General features: G+C 39.3%; 1 protein-coding gene and 1 pseudogene across 16 annotated transcripts in view; one reads left to right on the top strand and one right to left on the bottom strand.

Annotated features, from left to right (window-relative positions):
• ANKS1B (ankyrin repeat and sterile alpha motif domain containing 1B) overlaps positions 1-20,663 on the top strand; it is an 891,644-nt gene that overhangs the window by 31,815 nt on the left and 839,166 nt on the right. The window lies entirely within an intron of this gene.
• On the bottom strand, positions 19,065-19,614 carry LOC109447579 (small ribosomal subunit protein eS10; annotated as a pseudogene).

Here is a 20,663-nt window from a genome sequence, read left to right as displayed (position 1 = left end):
AACTATTAATGATTTGCAAAAAGCCTTTTTTATTGTGTGTAATTAAAGGAAATTAAAGTAACTCTTAAATGTGTAATAAAAATTAATTTTATTATCTGCCCACTTGGAACTAGGTTATTGATTCACTTTTCCTATACATAGAAAAATTAAATGAAATAATGTAGTGATTCTCCTTTTACAAAGAAGAAAAGTACATTACTCTAAGCGTATGTTTTCTCACATATTTTGTTGTACAAGTAACTGACTTTACTCTTTAAAAAATGAGCATGAAATAACTGTAGTGACAGGTTCCTTTTTTGCTTCTCACTGTTGAATAATAAAAATAAATCTTGTTAGTTATTTGTTTTTAGTTACATTTATGATCCTGATAAAATTGTGCGAATATATCACTTCCACTGCTTGTGAAAATATTTGTGTTACAATGAGCCTGTGATGATGGGACTTCTGAAACAATGATAGTAAGAATGGTAGTAGGCTTACTCTGTTTCTTTTATAATGAATGCATGTCCTAAACTAGGGGCTAATTGTCATTTTTAAAAGGTGGTTAAAAAAGGAGAACTGACTCAGGGTAGTGAACACACAATATGATATATAGATGACGTATTACAGAATTGTACACTTGAAACCTATGTAACTTTACTAACCATTGTCACCCCAATTAAAAAAAAAAGAATGTCAACTATAATTTAAAAAAAAAGAGGGTTCCAAAAAAATGTATACACATTTTAAGAAAGGAAAACTGTATGAAAATTATAATACTCAATATACACCAATAACAAAAGATAAATACAAGTCACGTTTGACTTCTGCAATTACAAGAGGTGCTCACAGTCTTCTACCATCAGCATCCAGATACTTCTGATTACGGCGAACTACTGCTTGAATAACGTTCACCAGTGTCCCCTTGTATGCATTTTTTTGGCACCCCCGGTATATATACAGTCACGGGATATAAAGTACAGCATAGGGAATACAGTGAATGGTATTGTAATAGCTATGTATAGTGTCAGATGGATAGTAGACTTGTGGGGGTTATCACTTTGTGAGGGGTGTAAATGTCTAATCACTGTTGTTTTGTACAATGGAAACTAATAAAAATATTTAAATGTGAAAAAGTAAATATGTGAGGTGATGATGGATGTGTTAATTAACTCGATTGTGGGAATGCTTTTACAGTGTATATATAAATCAAATCATCACACTATCCACTTTATATTACAATTTTATTTGTCAATTACACCTCAATGAAATTAAAAAAAGAAAAGGTGGCTTTTAAATATGAAAGAAAAGAACTGTATTTTACCAGGAGGTACATTTTTTTTCTTTCTTGGAGTAAGTGAGAACGACAGTTTTCTTCTCTACCTTAAGCTTGTCATCTCTATCAGGCACTGTGGTGCCCCTTGAACTTGTAGATTTTCCATTCATATGTAATAGCTGGTGGCTCATTCTGATCACTTAGTCAGAAAATGGAAGCTGCTTGCTCTCTGACAATAAGCAGCCATCTTTAGTTTTTGATCTGTTAATCTGGCTATTAAGCAACCAGCCTGGCCCTTCTGGCAATACTGGCAACAAGTTTAGAGCTTAAGTCTTACGAAAAAGTGGGACTGTGTGACTGATTCTGGTTTTCTCTTGTGTGTTGGCTGGGGTTTTCATATTGCCACGGGTGATCTGATGTTTAGAATACTTGAGTTTACCTCTTACAACGTGTGCGCAACTTGAGTAATATAAGAATGAAGGTATATTAATTAGCTGTTGCTCTATAACAATATTACTATAAACTCAGTGGTTTAAAAAAGCATCATTCATTGTCTCACAGTTTCTGTGGGCCGTCAGTCTGGGTACAGCTTCTCTTGAGTCATCTGCTGAAGATCTCACAAAGCTTTAATCAAGGTGTTTGCTAGGAGGTCGTTCTCAACTCAGGCTTGATGGTGAAAGGAACTGTTTCAAAACTTACTCAGGTTGTTGGCAGAATTTAGTTCCCTGTGGTTGTAGGACTGAAAGTTTCAGTTTCTTGCTGGCTGTCAGCTGGGGGACCAGCTTCAGCTCCTAGAAGCCTCCTGCAGTTCCTGGTCACATGGCATTCCCCACCATGGCCACTTGCTTCCCCAAAACCAGCAAAGAAGAGAGTCTCCATTAAGATGGGTGCTACAGTCATGTTTTGTAATTACTTTATCACATACAGGTAATTGTGTACATCCTGTCACCTTTGCCAAATTCTTTTGGTTAGAAACAAGTTACAGGCCATGGCCACATTCAAGGGGCGTGGGTCATACAAGGGCAGGAACACTGGGAGTTGGGAATCATGGGGAAGGGGGGGTCACCTAAAGAAGAATCTGTTTGTCACGGAAGAGAAAGGAAAATTGGGTTGATCTCACCCTCAGGATTTTCTTTTCACTTATAAATAGCTAGAGGGCAGGATTCATGTTTGAGTCATCTTGTATTTTTTGCTCTCCACCATCACCCACCTATTAAACAGTATCTTACACTTAGTAGGGACTCAGTTGGTATTTGTTGGCTTAATTAACTATAATGCTAAAAAATTCCTGTCAAAGAAAGCTGAAACTCTTGTACTTAGCCTGAGAATCTGACTATTGGCAAATTGAAAGCCATTGTTTATAAACCAAGACTATTAAAATTTTAGTTATTGCTAGCAATGTCTATTTTATCATCTGTCTAATCAAACAGTAATTTTTAATAAATACTCCTTTACTCAGAAAAAGCTATACTGGTGCTCTATTTTAAAACTGGAGCATACAGATCACCTTGATAAATCATTATAGCATTATTACTAGCTGCCTGAAGATCTGGAACCTTCTACGCATTGTTATGAGAGGCTAACAGCCATATAAGGTGGCCTTCTTTTCATAGTTTTCTACTTCTTTGTCAACATAACATTTGCCTTCCAAATCAGCAGGAAAAATTAGCAAACCTTTTCATTTCTGTCTATGAGAAAAATATAAACTGCCAGATCAAAGGAGAACCGAGTATTTCCAACTATTAGAGTTGTGCTCCTGAAGAGTCATAGTCAACATTATAGGAGTATTAATTATGTGCGTATTTAATCATCTATATGGCCCTAGAATTCACATTTTGCAAAGCTGTGCTGTTTGTAATCCTTCTTTCTTGGATAAATAAGGTGGAGGCTAGATAACCATAGATAACACCTAAAAATGCTTTTGAAGCATGAACTAACTAACACAAGTCCAGAAAAATAAAGGCTAACAATAGAGAGAAAAGTATGCCACGAAAGACTCTAGGTCTTGGTGGCATGAGGGAGGACATTAATAACTTCAGTATTTATCTAACAGGAAGAGAGACGCCGGCCTGGAATACAGCAGTCAGAGGTAGGAATGCTTCATTTTGAATAAGAGACTGTGAGAGAGAGGAGGTATTCCCAGTTAGTAAAATAGGCCGTATAATAAATGATCACCGCCAACAGCCAAAGAATAGACAGTTACCAAATATCCTTGGTTGCAACTGTTAACTATGCATATATGTTTTACAAGCCCCAGAATCTTTGCGAACAGAAAAATAGGTGGGAAAATTAGTTGGACTTTGGTATAGCCCTGGAGAATTTTTATTCTCTTCTCATAGTACATTTTATGCTTGGCAGAATTCTAAAATGGCCTCTCAAATTCTGGTGTACACGTCCTGTGTAATCTACTTAACCTTGAATGCCTTCTGTATAATCCTCTTTGAGTTCGGACTGAATTTGTGACTGTGTTTAGGTTACTAATCAGCTGACTTTAATCAAGAGGGACATTATAGGCCTGTCCTAATCAGGTAGGTCTTTAAAAGGGACTGGATTTTCCCAGAAGTTAGAGAGATTCAAACATGGAAGCATTAGAGGGCTTATCAAGGGAGTCACATGGCACAGAATTATGGGTGACATGTAGGAGCTGAGAGTGGCTTCCGGATGAAAGTCAGCAAGAGAATGGGGGTTAGCCTTACAACTGCAAGGAGCTAAACTCTTCCAACAATCAGTTATCTTGGAAGAGGACTCCACACTCTAGGTGAAACCATAGCCCTGGCAGACACTTTGATTTCAGCGCAATGAGACTGTGAGCAGAGGACCAGCTAATCCAGACCCCTGAACATAGAAACCATGAAATGATAAATTTATATTGATTTAAGCTGTTAACTGTTTGGTAATTTGTTATGCTGCCGTAGAAAAAGAATATGGCACCTTATATAGAGCCTAAGCCTCTACAATAACATTTTCCTAAACATGCCCCATCCCTTCCCAACTTTGTCTCTATATTCAGGTATTCTCTTCCCTAGAATGATTTCTGTTATATATGTCTATCTGTTTGAGCCATAATTTATGGCCCATCTCGCTTGCCATCTCCTTATTGACAGTTTTCCCTATTTCCATAGATGATTGTTATCTCTCTCTGCTCTGAATATCCAGTATATTTTGTGTCTCTTTCATGTAACTTACATGTTTTCTTTGCATAAGAATTATTTGTATACATGGTTTATACTTTTTGTTTTAAATTTGTTGATTTGAATAGGAAATACATACATTCAAATATTCTAAACGTGAGAAAGAATATATAATGAAAAGTAAGGATTCTTAGGTCAATTCACCAGTGCCTTACGCCTCTGGTCCATAGGTAACAATTCTTTTCAGATATATATACTCACACAGGTGAGCATATATGTATATACCTCCTCCCTCTTTTATATACAAACTAACATAGTGTTTATCCTTTTTTCTTCATTGTGAGATGTTTGAAGAATCTGTGTCTTTTTCCTTCGTGTATTAACTTCCTCAGGTATTACCTAAGTATTTAAAATCTACTGAATTTAATCATTTCTGTCAAACCTTTCATTGACGTTACTTATATTAACTCTAATATCATTTTGACACTTTGATTAAATGCTTTCCTTAATATGGACTCAAAACTTTTCTGAACATTTTACTGTTTAGGGTGAACGCTGTATATCAAAAAGTGCCAAAGGCTCATAAGTACACGTATAACATGGGTTTACTGGATTAGAACTATGTGGACAGGTATTTCTGAATGGGATATTAATATTAGCAGGTGTACCCTTTATGTCATCTCGGGTAGTCCTGCCATACTCTTGGCAGAGTGGTTATTGTATGAGGGGTCTTAATGGGGATAGGATTGGGCACACTACAATAAAGGGGTTTCAATTATATAAGAATTTGTGAAAAAGTAGTTCTTTGAACTGAATCTGAAATATTATATTTATTGACTGTTCCCATGAAGCTGTTGTGCAAATGAAGCTTATAACAGTTCCTGAAATTCTATAAATTTAAAACAGTAGAAAACCTAACCTTTTTGATACGTGAGCATGATTCTGGGGCCTTATATTTTGTTAAAGTTTTTACTAACTTGTTTGCCTCTCTGCACCTAGTTGTTTTAAGTGCCTTATTAAAGGTATTGACTACTTCCAAGCTTGTTTTTCCTCTTACCGATTCTGGGAGTATCCAATTCCCTTTCCTAATTGGTGAAATTACACCGAGTGGGAAGGGAAAAAAAAAAAAAAGGATCCTCAGAGAGTACAAACCCCTGTGACTCTTTTTTTTTAACTCTCACCTCTTCAGTGTTTGCTTCATTTTTCTTAGGCCTGATTCTTGCACATGGCTTCCAGGAGAAAGGGACTTCTGTCAACTCTCTTTTAGTTTCTAAATTAAAAATAAAAAAATTTCATATACATGTCTGACCCGAGCTTGGATCAGATGTTTCTCCCTCTCTCCTGGCCAAACAGCTGTGGCCTGGAGTGTAGGCAGGGTTTTCAAGAGGATGCCAGCTCACACTCTAGCTACATAATTACAGAGAAGGGGTAGTAATATTTTTCAGAAGGTGGTGGGATAAGAGGAAGGGGTTGAGAAACAAGGGGACAATAAACATAATACCTTTCAAAAGGGGGAGAAATGGAAAGGTCTGGAACACGTGTAGCTCCTTAGGAGGGTGCTTATCAGGAGTCAATAGGAAATCTTTTGGGGTATGTCTAGTTAGGGTTCTCCAGAGAAACAGGACAAATGGGATGATATGTATGTCTCCATATGAGGTTATAGGTCTTCAGAAATACATCTATGGAGATAAAGAAGCAGCTGAAAATCTATGCAAGTTTGAGGTGTAATTGGGGAATAGTTTAGTATCTGAAAAATTAAGCTTGGCTTAAAGCCAGTTATCTGTACTAGGGGAAGAAAAAAAGTGCCTGTTAGGTGAGAATTGTGTGTGTTAACTTTCCAGAAACAAATCTTTTATGTTTTTAATGAGTAAAATCAGTTGCTTGAAATCATTTACCTTTTTTTCAATGGACTTATCAGCTTTGCCCCTTCAGGATACACTTTTGCAAAGCTTAATATTGACCTATCAGGCATAGGAGAAATGTTTAGAAGGGCCAGCTCTAGTATCACAAAGTAGAACAAAGAAGGGTGGAGTTGGAGCTGGGAGAAAATAAATTGATAACTAGCCCACCTCAGAACCATGATTTATTTCAGAAATTTTTTGCTTCAAATTCCTAGACTATGGGTAGTATAAAGTTAAAGCCGAAAGAATTGAGGGGAGGTCATAGTTAAGAATTCTCAGGGCGGATTTTTCATGCTTCCCAGAGCTGAGGCTGAGGCAAGTTTTTTTCATCTTCTTGTATGGCAGTCATACCCAATCAGGTAGCCTTTTGAAAGTACCAGGTTTCTATAGAGATTTGGATCTCATCTGGTCAAAGGCTGTAAGCACTCAAGCCCGTTGGTTACCTACCTGGAAAACCTCCCAGGGTAACTACAGGTAAGGTCCCAAGCCCATCGCTCTTGTTAGCAATTACATCTTTGTTTTTGGTCCCTGGGGATTTCAGTCACCCTCTTGTGAGCTCCTAGCTGCAGTTTTCTGTCCACACAGGGCATTACTTATTTTCTTTGTTTCATTTCTGCACCAGTGTAGGTCTCCCTCCAGCCACCCTCCCACTCTTTGTCATGACTTTCAATGGTATTTATTCTAGGTGCTGAGGATGCAACTATGAAAAGAACAGACATCCTACATTCTCATAGAGCTCTTGTTTTAAAGGGGGAAAAATAAACATATATCAGGTGACGATAAATGCTATAAAGAAGAGGGAGCAGGGATAAAGAAATAAAGTAATGGGGGTGCTGTTTCACACAGAGTGTTCAGATTAGGCCTTGCTGATAGAGTATAGTATTTGGTAGGATAATGTCAAAGATGGTATTAGCGATACATTTGTATAATGAGCAGCTCATCTTGGTGTCCTAAGCAGTGTTAACTCATAAGCTGAGCTAAGAAATTGGATATTGCTGTCATATCTCAAGTATTAACGTAAGTTAAAAATGATAATGGGGAAATACCCTGAGGACAATTTCATGAGTCCTGTTAGTCTTTAATGTTTCCTATTATAAATGCTGCCAGTATTGAATAATAAATGAATCTATAAGATAATACGCCAAGCTTCTGACATGCATTATAAATTCCTTGTCTCTTTCCAAAGTCTGTCCCGCCTCCTGCATCCACTGTGAATGGCCCACCACCATCCATCTTGTTGCTTTGCCATTCGTTTGCTCTTCCTTCATTTCATCATGTACTTGCATCCCTGCTTGTGTTAGGCACTCACTGATAATTGGGCAGAATCTAGGGTGAGGTAACTGAAGCTAAGAGGATGCCAAAAATATCAGTAATCGAGGTGAATAATATTTTAATGTAATCATTAAAAAAATCAGAATGTATGCGAAAATATCCACAATGAATGAAATACCAAAATTTTAAATAAAGAAGGAATTCAGCCTTGCACTGGCGTGAATCCAAAAGTGAGTGCCTCACTTTCTTCACCTGAGTTTTGGCCCTGCTGACCATATAAGGGGAATAAGCCATAATGTCTGCCCATAATGAGTTCCCCAGAAAGGCGAGACGGACGGTGAATAAATAAGTACAAAAATAAAAGTCCACTAAGGTCAAAATAAAATAGGGGCTCCAAGGAGAAGATGTTTGTATTAAAGGGGACAGAGGGATTAGGAAAGAACCCAAGTTATCCTAGACACCTTTTTTTTTTTTCACTTTAACCAAGTTTTGGCCTCCTTTCAAAATCCCTCTTGAATATGTCCTTTCCTCTTCTCCATACCCATCATTAATGCTATTTCCTTAGCCCTTTTCTCTCCTGGATTCCTCCTAACTGGTCTGCTGCCAGAAAGGCTTTGTTAAAACACAGATCTGATCATGATCCTGTCTTATTTAAAACCCGTTCATAATTACCAGTTGCCTTCATTATAAAAGCCTGCGTCTAAAACATTTAATGATCCCACCTCTGCCTCTATCTTGGCATTCTCCCGTGGATTTAGTCATATGAAACTCTATGTGGTTCTCCAAATGGCTTTGCACGTGCCCGCTCCTCTTCATGGAATGCTCCTGCTTCTCTTCTTTCTCCCAGCTAACTTCTGTTCACATATTAGCGCTCAGAACCATAGCTCCCAGGGCTGTGGTTTACATGTATCTTTGGTGCCTAACACATACAGGCAGTTAATATTTGTGAAATAACTAGATCAGCTTTGGTGAGAGTACATGCTTTCGTGCCCATGCATAGCTTCCATCCCTGCCACCATGGCTGTTCTGTTCACAGGTTCACTGTGTAAGCGCTAACATGGCCCAGGTGGGGGCTGGCTGATATCGCTGGATGAGCCACCCTTTCTACCTGGTTGTTCAGTGCTTCTGCTGTAGACACACTGTTGGGTATTTGCACCTCGTGTCCACGTCTGTAGTCATCTATATGCCTCTTTTTTCAGACCTCTTTGTGTCTGATCATCCATTACTATTCTTTATAGGCCCCTGATCAGTTAGCAGAGCTGTTAAAGCCACTGCCCATGAATTCCTTACCTCAAACTACTTCTTTCTCATACAAAGTTGATGAACCTCTCCCTGATGGCAGAATTTCCTGTCACCACTGTCCTTCAGAGCAATGCTACTCAAACTGACCACGTGAAGGACCTTTTTCAGTTCTGTTTTCAATTCATCACGATTGGTCCTTAGTCAAAACATAAAACCACACATTTGGTTATTGCAACAATGTCAAGTTGCTATAAATGCTGCCAAATGTGTACTGTCGCTTTTTATACTTGTTTTTATATCTTTTTGTGGAATGATAAAAGCAGTTTGTAAACTGGCTTTAATCTGTGGACCACGTTTTGAGTAACACAGCAGTAGTTCACTCCTGCATGAGGCTATAGTGTGATAGCAGTTTTCATTTTGTACCAGTGTATTGAGCTGATTCATCCATGGGCTGCATGGTTTTTGCAGGAGCCACTCCTTGAGAGTTGCGTAAAGGTTTGTTATTTCCCCTGGCTAGCGTTCCTTCCAATTTATTATCTGGGCCAGGGATATCAGCGGCGTCTGCTTTCCCTTTCTATCATAACGACACTTTTTTCACAGGTCAGAAAACCAGTGTTTGTGTTCTGGCTGCTGCTAAGTTTATCCATCCCAATTATGTACTCAAGGACCAGGTACATGACCAGATGGTGAGTTTGCAGATACCTTGAGCCAACTGTGAGGTAGTCTTGGGCTGGGACTCCATTTATTATCTGGCTTCCATATCCTTCCACTCTGGGTGGAACTGGGTGGCCATAAAGGTATTTTGGGTACCCTGGTGTCAATGCCAGTGTAGATCTATATCCAGCGGTCCCTGGAATGGTTAGGTATTACTCTTCCACCAGTGTTGGTTTACTCTGGTGAACGGCGGCACATCCCCTTGGAGAGTGACTGGAGAAACATTGCCTCTTTTGCTCAAAGGGACTCAGCCTACCCTTACATTGGTGGGTACTATGTCTCTGAACTGGCTTCCAACTGGACAAATCTTATATTCTCTGTTCTTGGAGCTTTTTGGTCATGTAAGTAAAAAAATAGCCTCATTCACTACTTGTTATGTGTTGAATTGTGTCCCCCTCCCCAAATTCATATGTTGAAGTACTAAACCCTAGTACTTCACAATGTGAGCTTATCAACAAATAAGGTCGTTGCAGATATAATTAATTAGGACGAGGCCATATGGAAATAGGTTGAGCCCCTAATCCAATATGCCTGGTGTTCTTATAAAAAGGAGAAATTTGGACACAGAAAACACACGCGGAGAATACTATGTGAAAATGAAGACATTGATCAGTGTGGTGCTCCCACAAGCCAATGAATGCTGAAAGATTGCTGGCAAACCACCAGGAGATAAGAGAGAAGCATGGAACGATTCTCACAGCCCTCAGAAGGAACCAGCCCTGCTGACACCTTGATCTTGGACTTCTAGCCTCCAGAACTGTGAGGCAGTAAATTTCTCTTACTTTGGGGTACTTGGTTACAGCAACCCTAGCAAAGTAATATACTACCCATCTCTTTTGCCTCTACAAAGCAATATGGCTAATGATTTATTAGCCATAGCCACAGATCCTTGTAGGTCAAAGTTCTCTGGTTGCTGTTTTGACCTCACTGCCTTTTATAGCAAATATATTCACCTCGATTCTGATGGGTCAGTGCTATCTCTGGGGCCTGCTCTTTTTTAATACTATCATTCCCATTGATGGCCCATTAGTGTTTTAGGACCTTCTTAAGGTTTTCTTCTTAGAAGTTAAATTCTGAGTCACAGGAAAGTGTATATTGATACACTTTCCTCTCTCTAGCATTCTTTCCCCTGCCTCAGCTTAACACCCTGGAGATCCACTTTCATTGTGTGCCCCAATTCTTGATGCCACATGTCAGACAGACTCAGCAGCTTTTCGGGGGAATAAGCTGCTTCTTCCCATAGCAAGGACTGCATTTCATAATTGGAGCAACTGTAAGTAGAATCTAACCTTAGTGATTGGTCTAGAGGCAAGAGGCAATGAGGGGAGGCAGGGCTCCTCTTCAGGAGGACATCTTCCTTGGGTGTGGCCTTTGCAAGGTCTCCTGGCATCTGGAGGCTGCTTTAATTTATAAAAGGGAAGGGAGTAGATCCTCCCAGCCCAGGGGGTCAGCAGCATCTGAGGGTTCATGTTCTCACGTGCACCCACCCAGATATCACCATTGCCTGTCTCACTGTCCTGCTTTCTCCCTGTCAGAGACCTAATTACATCTGGGAGACCTGCTGGGAATGTGCATTCAGTTTTCTTTCTAGCTCGGCTACTCAGTCACATCTTAGGCCTGATTTTAAGTATGGTCTGCTCTCTGGGTACAAGAGATAAGGTTCACGTAAATGCTGATGTGGAGTTTTTCTGGTTTGTATGGTATGCCCTGAATTAATAAATACGTAGCCTACCCAGGCCTGTCAGTCCAACACTTCAAAGCCTCTAGAGCAGTGAACAAATACTCCAAAATCATCATCGTTATGATGAACTGCCTGTCTTTCAAGTATTAGAGCTGTTGTGTAAGCTTGTGTTTGACTCCTTCCTTCTGTACCTCATTCCAGTCTCCCTCAGGTAAAAGTCTTAGGCATCATCCTGCTGTTCCATGTTAAGAGTTATCACCACTCATTTATCATTAGAAAGTGAATCCTTGGTGCCCCCTAACCAGCGAGTGATAAAATTCCAGAATCCCATTCTGAGAGTCTGTTTTCTAGCACCACTTCTATTACCAACAGTCTTAATTGAATTTCCTCTAAAAGCAGACCCTGAAGTAAGGATTTACGTGCAGGCAGTGTATTTGTGAGGTGATCTCAGGAAACCTCTGGAAGAAGTGGATCCTTTCGGTGAAGGTCCCTTAGGGAAGCTGTCAGCATCAGTATGACTGTCCACAGCAGTGGCAAGAGATGAGACAAGGGCGTGTGGTGTGGGCATTAACAGTCTCCTGCATGGCCTCATAGGGTTGTTAGGAAGAGTATAGAGGTGAAGCAAGAGCATAGAGGAAACTAGCACACAATAAGCACTCAATAAATTTGCTATTATTTGTATTGATGCTTAATTATAATACAAATAGTTTTTGTTTCGTTTGCTTTTGCAGTAGGAAAGGATTCATTTCAGGATAACTTTAATTAGTGAACTTTCCTAATGCATTTGAAGTGTGATTTGCTTTGTATTTCCAAACTTCCAATTTTCCACAAAACGTCTGTTTCGTTAGTGAGGTCCTCCCATAAGCCCTGACTTGTGATTGAACTATAACAATGAGATGACGACTGGCCTCCATTTCGTCCTGATCACCTACATGTCCAGTAGTTTGCTCCTGCACTGCAGTTATTTTGAAGCTAATCTCTTCAACCCAGTTTTTGTAATTTCTTTCACTTCTTGTTAACATGATGAAAGAAAATGAAAATTTCAATTCTTCCCTATTTCAAAAGAAACTATGATATTTATGGGTCTCAAGCCTCGGGAAAATCCTTACTTACGGTGCAAATAGTAATTATAACTCTTCCTCAGAGAAAATTTCCGTTGCACTTGTGAACCAATGATATAAATTTAGAACACAAAATATGATTTTTCCTGTTTTTGAATCATTCAGTTTCCACTTCTCTTTGGTTTCACCATTATTTTATGATCAGCTAGATTGAGAAAATGAAATTAATTTTTCACTTTTTGAAATACATTTTTCAAAGGAACATTTTAAAGCAAAGTGTGTAAGGCAAAGTATCAATTAGTAATTTTATAGGTGAAACTTTTTGGAAGGAGAGGTAAGTTAGGGATGGCATGGGAAGAGTGAGTGGTAGGAACAAAATGCTTACTATAGAGTTACATATAAAATAAGGGTCACAAGATTTAAAAAAAATATATATCAACACTTCAGTTGGATAATAATATATGTAGTTCAAAAATAATAATAGCTGGCAAATTGCTGGGAGAATTGATAAAGTGTCGTTTGGTGTCACCAAGAGGAAAATAAATTGAACTGTGGAAGACAGCAAACGTTAATCACAAACAAGTCATGTCAAACTAATTTAGTATCTTTGTGATATCCAGGCAAGCTCAATGAGTAAACAAAATCTAATTAGCTTAGTGTATATAGAATGTTTAATATTCTTCTTTTTGGATATATTAGATATGGTGACATTTCATGAAGAGAAAGGTTAATTATAGAAATAACAGATTGTATATAGAAATAATGGAGTAAAGTAGAAATTACAGTGACAGAAAATTTGAATATTGAAATAGCTTTAATTAACATTTAAAATAAAATTGGTGAGTTAAAATACTTTTATTGTCATTTATATATTTAAATTGATTTCTCCAGTTTATTTAAATCATATTAATATATTATTAATGTTTTTAGGTGTGATACTGGTATGCTTTAAAGAAGGGAGTCCTTATCTTTTAAACACACATACTGAAATATTTACAGAAATGTTCTGATACCAGGGATTCCCTTCACAGTGGGAGAGTATATAGATTAAACAAAATTGCCCATAAGTCAGTGATGTTTGAAGATGGGTGATGGTTACATGGGGGGTCTGTTATATGAGGTGTGATCAAACAATACGGTAAATGTTTAAATAAAAACAATTATTACAGTAAAAGATACATTGCCCTTAATCCCCCTCAAAATACTCCCCCTTGCTTTGCACACGCTTATCCCATCATTCTTGCCATTTTCTGAAGCAATTCTAGAAGTCCTCTTTCATGAGTGTCTCTAGTTGCACTGTCATGGCTGCCTCGATGTCCTGAATCATTTTGAATTTGGGAAGAGCCAGAAGTCACATGGTGCCAGATCCAGTGAATAAGGTGGATGAGGACACACTGTAATGTTGTTATTTGACAGAAATTGCCATGTACCAGAAATGATGTGTGACACAGCGTTGTCGTGATGGAGGATGATTTACGGCACACTTTAAACCACACCTTCTCCCAACTGTAGGTCACACCTGTCTACACACCAAACAAGTTGAAACTTGTCACACATACACACTGTTACTAAGGTTTGATGCTCTATTCCCATATTGAAACTCCCTGCCTTTCCGTTGGATGGCACTCTGCAGCAGCATTTACTGTATTTCAGCTCACCCCCCCCACCCCCACTCCAGTTCAAGCCGTTGTTTCTCAGTCTAGTTGTGTAGGATGCAGCTCCCTGGCCCATGCTGGTGTTATGAGCCTTGTACTCCACCCCCTGAGTCAGTCAGTCGCCAGCCATCAGTCAGCCGCTCCGGGCAGCTCATGGCAGCCCAGATCGAGCTGTTGTTCACAGTCTTAGCTGTAGAGGGCGCAGTTCCCTGGCCCATGTGAGAATCCCACACGTGACCTCCACGCATTAGGAGCACAGCGAGCGTTCAAACCACTTGAGCCACCAGGCCGCCCTATATTTTGTGATCACAACAGAAAGCCTCCGTGTCTTACTTCGCTTCTGGTACAGCAATTTCTGTCAAATAAAAACATTACAGTGTGTCCTCATCCACCTTATTCACTGGATCTGGCATCTTGCAACTTCTGGCTCTTCCCCAAAATCAAAATGACCATGAAAGGTAAACGTTTTGAAGCGATTCAGGACATCAAGTCAACCATGACGGCACAACTAAAGACACTCATGAGAGAAGACTTCCAGAACTGCTTCAGAAAGTGGTGAGAACAATGAGATAAGTGTGTTCGAAGTGGGGGGAGGGTATTATGAGGGGGATTAATGGCAATCTGTCTTTTACTGTAATACATTTTTAAAAATTAAACTTTCACCATATTTTTTATTATACCTCATACTATTCTGTTTACTTTTGAATATGTTTAACATTTTTCATAATAAAATTAATAAATCATGTGATATATTGCTAATATTTAACTTATAAATAGATGTTAATTATGCTTTCTTTGTCCAGTTATAGTTAATAATTTCACAACCTAGGAGCAATAATAGTCACAAAGACATAGGGAAGAAAACAAACCGTTTCTTTTGGCAAGGTTGTGGGCAGAAGACTCAATTTTAAGTAAGTGTGTGGGGACAGAGCCCCAGAGAGCAGTTTCCAGGCTCTCGGCCTCATGTGGAAAGGTGCTGGCTCGGGTAGTAGATGGCTGTCAGCTGTGGCTGGTTGGCCATCAACTGTAACCATTGAGCCATTGGTCACTAATATAACTGCTGCGGCTACGTTGGGGAGTCGAAGAGTCGGTCGGTTGGCAGCAAAGCGGACAGCAGGTCACGCATCGTGTGAACCCAGCCTCCAGTGAGACCACAGTGGTCTGACTCCCCTACCTATGGCTCCGTGGGTGTTCCTTTTTGGCCTAGCCATATCCTGTGTTCTTCTGTGGGGAGCAGGAGCAGAGACCCCGCAGGCCGCCCCGCATGACAAAGTGTTTCCTGAACTAAATGGATTTTTAAGCCAAAGGGACCTTGAGAACTTTCTGTTCCAGTTTCTACCTTTGCAAATGAAGGTTTGGAATTTGGGTGGCCTGGTTATTTCGTTTCATGACTCAGACTGGAGTCTGGGTCTCAGGTTTTTCTCTGGGATTTTTTCCATTCCATCAGATGTCTGTCTACAAAAGTAATGGAAGATTCTTTTAGGTCACTGAGACTCAGTTGCATGTACAGGGGAAAACTGCAGTGGCAGCAGTGCTCAGTGATCAAAGTTGAAATCATAGCTCTGCAACATACGAGCTGTGAAATCTAGAATGATTTATTCCACCACCCCAAGTGTCAGTTTTCTCATATGTAAATTGGGATGAATAATAGTTCCTTTTGTGAGTATTAAAAGAAATAGTATATGTTAAAATGATAGTATTATAATAGAATCTACATTCCAGAGACTTTATATTAAATGACATTATGTACTTTTAGGAAATAGCTGGCACATAGTATACACTCAATGGATACTTGATAGTATTATAATTGTTGTCAGTATTGTCATTAATTGTCATCTTCATACTATCAAGGCAGTCTTCATACTATCAAAGAATTTTGAACTTTAAAATTTCATGTATAAACTGCAGGCTTATGATTGAGAACACTGTAAATCAGTATATATATATATACACACACACACTGTGTAGGCTGCCACATTAGATAACTTTTTTTAAAGCACCTTTTTGAGAGATAATTCTCATACTTTTAAAGTTCACCCACTTAAAGTATATAATTCAGTGGTTTTTAATAATATCACAGTTGTGAAACCACATCACAATCTAATATTAGAATATTTTCATCACCTCAAAAAGAAACTCTTATAGATGGATTAGGAGACATTGCCCACTCCTCCCATCACCCTAGCCCCAGGCAACCACTAATGTACTTTGTGTGTCTATAGATTTCCCTGTTGTGGACATTTTATGTTAATGGTATCGTACAATATGTGGTCTTTTATGACTGTCCTCTTTCACTTAGCATGTTTTCAGAGTTCATCCACATTGTTGTATGTGTCAGTACTTTGTTTCTTTCTATTGCCAAGTAATATTCCATTATATGAATCTTTTTACAAATTACAGAATACTTTACACTTTCCTAACTACCTATGTTTGGGATGGAAGATGACTAAATGTAGCTCTATTCTAGGTGAATGAGGGAATTCCACACTTTTTTTTCCAGGGATTATAATAGTAACCTGAATCATCTACTGGGAAAAACAGTCACTATATATACATGCGCCTAACACTACCCAATTGTGATTTAGGATACAAGTATAGATGAAGGAGAGAAGAAGGAAAGAGGAAAAGAAGGGGAATTAAGACAAGGGATGAAAAAAAAAGGAGAGTTGAAGAGAATATTTCAGCGACTGGGCGATTGTGCGTTAGGGGTGCTCTAGGAAATTCCTGCAGCACGTGAGAGGTTGACTGGCTCCTTAACAGCGTGAAGAATTGGAAAATCGATTGCATCATACCTTAATTAGGCAATGTTTGCTATGGGTTTGTTTTTGTTTTTGTTTGTTTGTTTGAGCATCAACATTGATTTTGCCCTTCACCTAGTAGATATAGGAGAGAAAAATTAAATTTTCAGAAATTTAATAATTCCATATTGAATTGCAAAATTTTCACTTCTATCCCCTAACAAGTATTTTTTTTTTTTTAAATGATTTGGAGAGTATAACAGTGATAGTTTTCTGATTTTAATTTTCAGGGTTATAATTCTAGTCTTTGCTACATTCCTACCTAAGATACTAGATGATCAGTATCAGGAGGCCTTGTTAATCTGAACTTTAAAGGAACAATAACTTTTTAAACACACCACTGCACTCCCTCTTGAGTCCTTTCAGGTCTAAAATTCTATGATTTGCTATGACGTTGCTTGTTCCTCTTTTAGGTGAGCTTTAAGGCTAACACCCTATTAACTAAACAAGGTTTATATCAAAACAGTCAGATTATTATTATTATTATTATTATTATTTTAAGAATGTCTATAGAGAAAAGAAAAAATTATTGCCAGGAGACATCAAAAGCTAAAAGAATATTCCACCCATACCCTTGTTAAAACTAAAGTCTGATTCTAAAAGGAGAGAAAACAAAATCACTTCCCATTCAGCTTCTCCTGGGAAGAGAAGAGTGCCCTTCCCTGCTGATGGTTATGAGGATGTAAAAATGTTATGTACAAAGAACACGTCCCACTTTTCTGTGAGGCAACGGGGACATGACAATATTTAGATTACAAATGGGCCAGTATTGCTCCTCTTAATTGTTGAAAGGGTTGCTATCACTGGTCTTACGCGTTTAGATGTTCCTCAATTCATGCTTTTGACATTAGCAGCCACTGAGAACACACATGGCATATTTAGAGAACAGTAAGTGCCTCTGAATGCTGTAGCACAGACAGCATGGAGCTGGGGAGGCAGCAACAGGCCTTGGGGCTGGGGAATAGCTGCCTGGGGAGGTGGGAGCAACAGCAAGCCTAGGGAGAATTGGATGCCTTGGGGAAATTAAACACTGTACTGATGTGCTGAAGAAAACCATTAGCTGAAGAAAACCATTAGTGACTTCCTCCGACAGGCGCAAGTGCTCATTATTTAACAGAGCAAAGAAGGCCCACCATAATTCCTACCCCTACAAGCCCTTAGTTATAGCCATCATCATGTTTTCTCTTCCCTAAACATGCCTTGCAGGTTTTTTTGTTGTTGTTTTGTTTCAGTTGTTTTTTTGCTTTTATGTCTTTGCTTATGCTGTATCTTTGCCTGGGTACTTAACTATACCCTTAATCTATGTTTGGAAACTCTGATTCAGGCAATATTAGCTTCCTTCTCTGTGCTCCATAGCACCTGTGGAAACCTTATAATATGGCATATTCCCTTGTGGTTATTGTTTACGCATATGCCCCCTCCCCCGACTTTACTTTCTTAAAGGGCAGGGATTATGTTTTATTCATGGTTGTATTTTATACTCCTGGCACTATTTGTGGCCTATGATAAATATTTGTTGGATGGAAGGCAGAGATAAAATATTCAAGTGCATGAAGGAGAAAGTGTGAAAATAAAGTATATTATCTTTAAAACAATTGTAATATATTGTTTCACTGGGTTTTACTTTGAACCCAGTACTGTTCAACAATGTAAAGAAATATAATCCTGCAGGTATTTATTAATCAACTATAAGACTAGAGAGTTACAAGCATGTGTATCAGCCTGTCCCAGAGGCAGCTTGAAGTAGAGGTAGAGAAGATGAGATGAATATGCCCCAGTTCTTTGAATTCATCGGCAAAAATAATTTAAAAATCCATCCAGTACATAATGAGCTATATTAGGTATGAAGCAAATGGTCATCGTTTGTGATTTTAGCCAGCCGTTCCCTGAAAAATGTCTTAAGCACACACGTCTGCTCATTGTGCATTACTTCTCTGGAAAGGCTTTTTTTGGACAAATCACAAAGGAAATATGTAGTATTAGAGTGAGTTTTTAATAACAGAAAGGTTTAGTGATGAAGAGAACACAGTGGTACACCTAACTGCATGATTCATTTGCGTTGCTTTTCCCGTCTTCGCCAGTATTGGTTTTGCCTCATTCTGGCTCTGGATTGACATGCCCTTCAGGATTGAGACCAGACTTGGTTCATCGCGGCTGCAGATAACTTATGGAACTGCTCATTCCAGATTTCAGTCAATGGTCCTCAAACCTGGATGTATGCCGTAATCCCTGAGAAGCTTGATTAAAAACCAAACAAACAAATGTTTGGACTCTTAAGAGTCTCTGAGTATGGCCAGAACACCCACAATTTTTTGTTTCTGTCCACAAGTTTATTCAACACCAAACAATCGCTCTCAGTTTGCTGAGGTTATTTTCTCTCCACAAGCTTCTTCAACATCTAATAATCGCTCCAACTTGACTGAGGTGGTTGACCCATCTGCTTCTAACTGGAATTTGGTAGCTGACCCAGCCCCGGCCTGAGCTGTCTTGTGGGCTCCAGCAGGCACCGCACTCCGTCTGCAGGTGTCTCTGTCAGCTTCCCCTCATGTGAGGCTTATCGGTTGCTTGCCCTCCAGACCTTTGGGCCTCAGCCTGCCCATCTCAGGCCGGCCACAGCCCTAAGTGGCAGGCACGATTTCGGGGGTGAGGGGCAGGTGAAAATAATCACAGAGATACTGGGTACCCCCATTGGTAAGGAAGCAGTAGACGTGTCTCCAGGCCAACTGTTCCTTCCCACAGCCTCGTGATTTGAGAGACCGCCTGGCTCTCATGACGTCCGTGAGGATTAGGCACATTCTTGCCCGCCAGCTCAGGGTGTTTAGGCCTGTGAGCATCCTTGGCCACCAGCACTGCCTCCTGAAAAAGCAGTTCCTAAATGGCAGTCCGGTTCTTGGGCATCCACATCTCTACGGCTTCTGCGTCTGGGTCTGGAGCTGGAAAGGCCACTCACAGGTTTAATATACCCCATAATTTGAAACCACTGGTTTGTATCTTTCATGTTTAATATATCCCTGGGATCAAATAACTCTGTGTCACCTTTTCAAGATTCAGCTATTCCTGGATTCTTTAAATATCCATCAAATGGTGGATGCATACGTAGATAGTGCTTGTTATGGGCTGAATTGTGTCTCCTCTCCCTAAATTTCTATATTTAAGCCCCCCAGTATCTCAGAATGTGACTGTATTTGGAGATAGGGTCTTTAAAGAGATAATTGCATGAAAATTTGGTCCTTAGGATGGGCCTTAATCTAATATGACTGGACTGGGGTCCTTGTAAGAGCTGGAAAGTAGGACATCGACATGCACAGAGGGAAGACCATGTGAGTCACAGGAGGAATACAGCCATCTGCGAGCCAGGGAGTGAGGCCTCAGGAGAAAACCAACCTGCTGCAACTTTGATCTCCGGTTTCCAGCCTCCAGAATTGTAAGAAAATAAGTTTCTGTTGTTTAAGCCACCCAGTGTGTGGTTATGGTGGCCCTGGCAAACTAATCCTTGTTGTGCATCTTCTATGTACAAGCCATTGTACAAACACTTTTCTGAACCCCCTAGAATATTGCTAGCTTTTGTGTTTGTGTAGAGAGAGAAGGGGGGAAATGTAAGTGAGGAGCCAAGAGTTACTCATGAATGCTATGGTATGTCCTCTTCCCTGTTGCCCACAGACTTTAGAATTCCTTTCATATAACTCAGTTAGCAGGTATTCTTAATGCTTAATTCTTAATTGTCCAAACTTCTACTTGCTTCTCTGAGTGAAGTCAACAAATCAAAGTTGTCTAACTATAGATTGACATTCTGGTATCACATGACACTTAATGTAGTTACAGGGCACTTTCTATGTGACTATAGTCAAAACAATGCCAACAATTATTAATTTTTTTTCCAATTCTAACTAGCAGTTTGTTCATTGGAATTATGAAGAACAGAAAGAAGGGGATATAGGCCATTAACTAATCTT

Source organism: Rhinolophus sinicus, linkage group LG02, assembly GCF_036562045.2.
Source record: "Rhinolophus sinicus isolate RSC01 linkage group LG02, ASM3656204v1, whole genome shotgun sequence".
Taxonomy (NCBI): Eukaryota; Metazoa; Chordata; class Mammalia; order Chiroptera; family Rhinolophidae; genus Rhinolophus; species Rhinolophus sinicus.
Note: the sequence above shows the minus strand (reverse complement) of the source record. Positions and strands in the feature narration are given on the sequence as shown.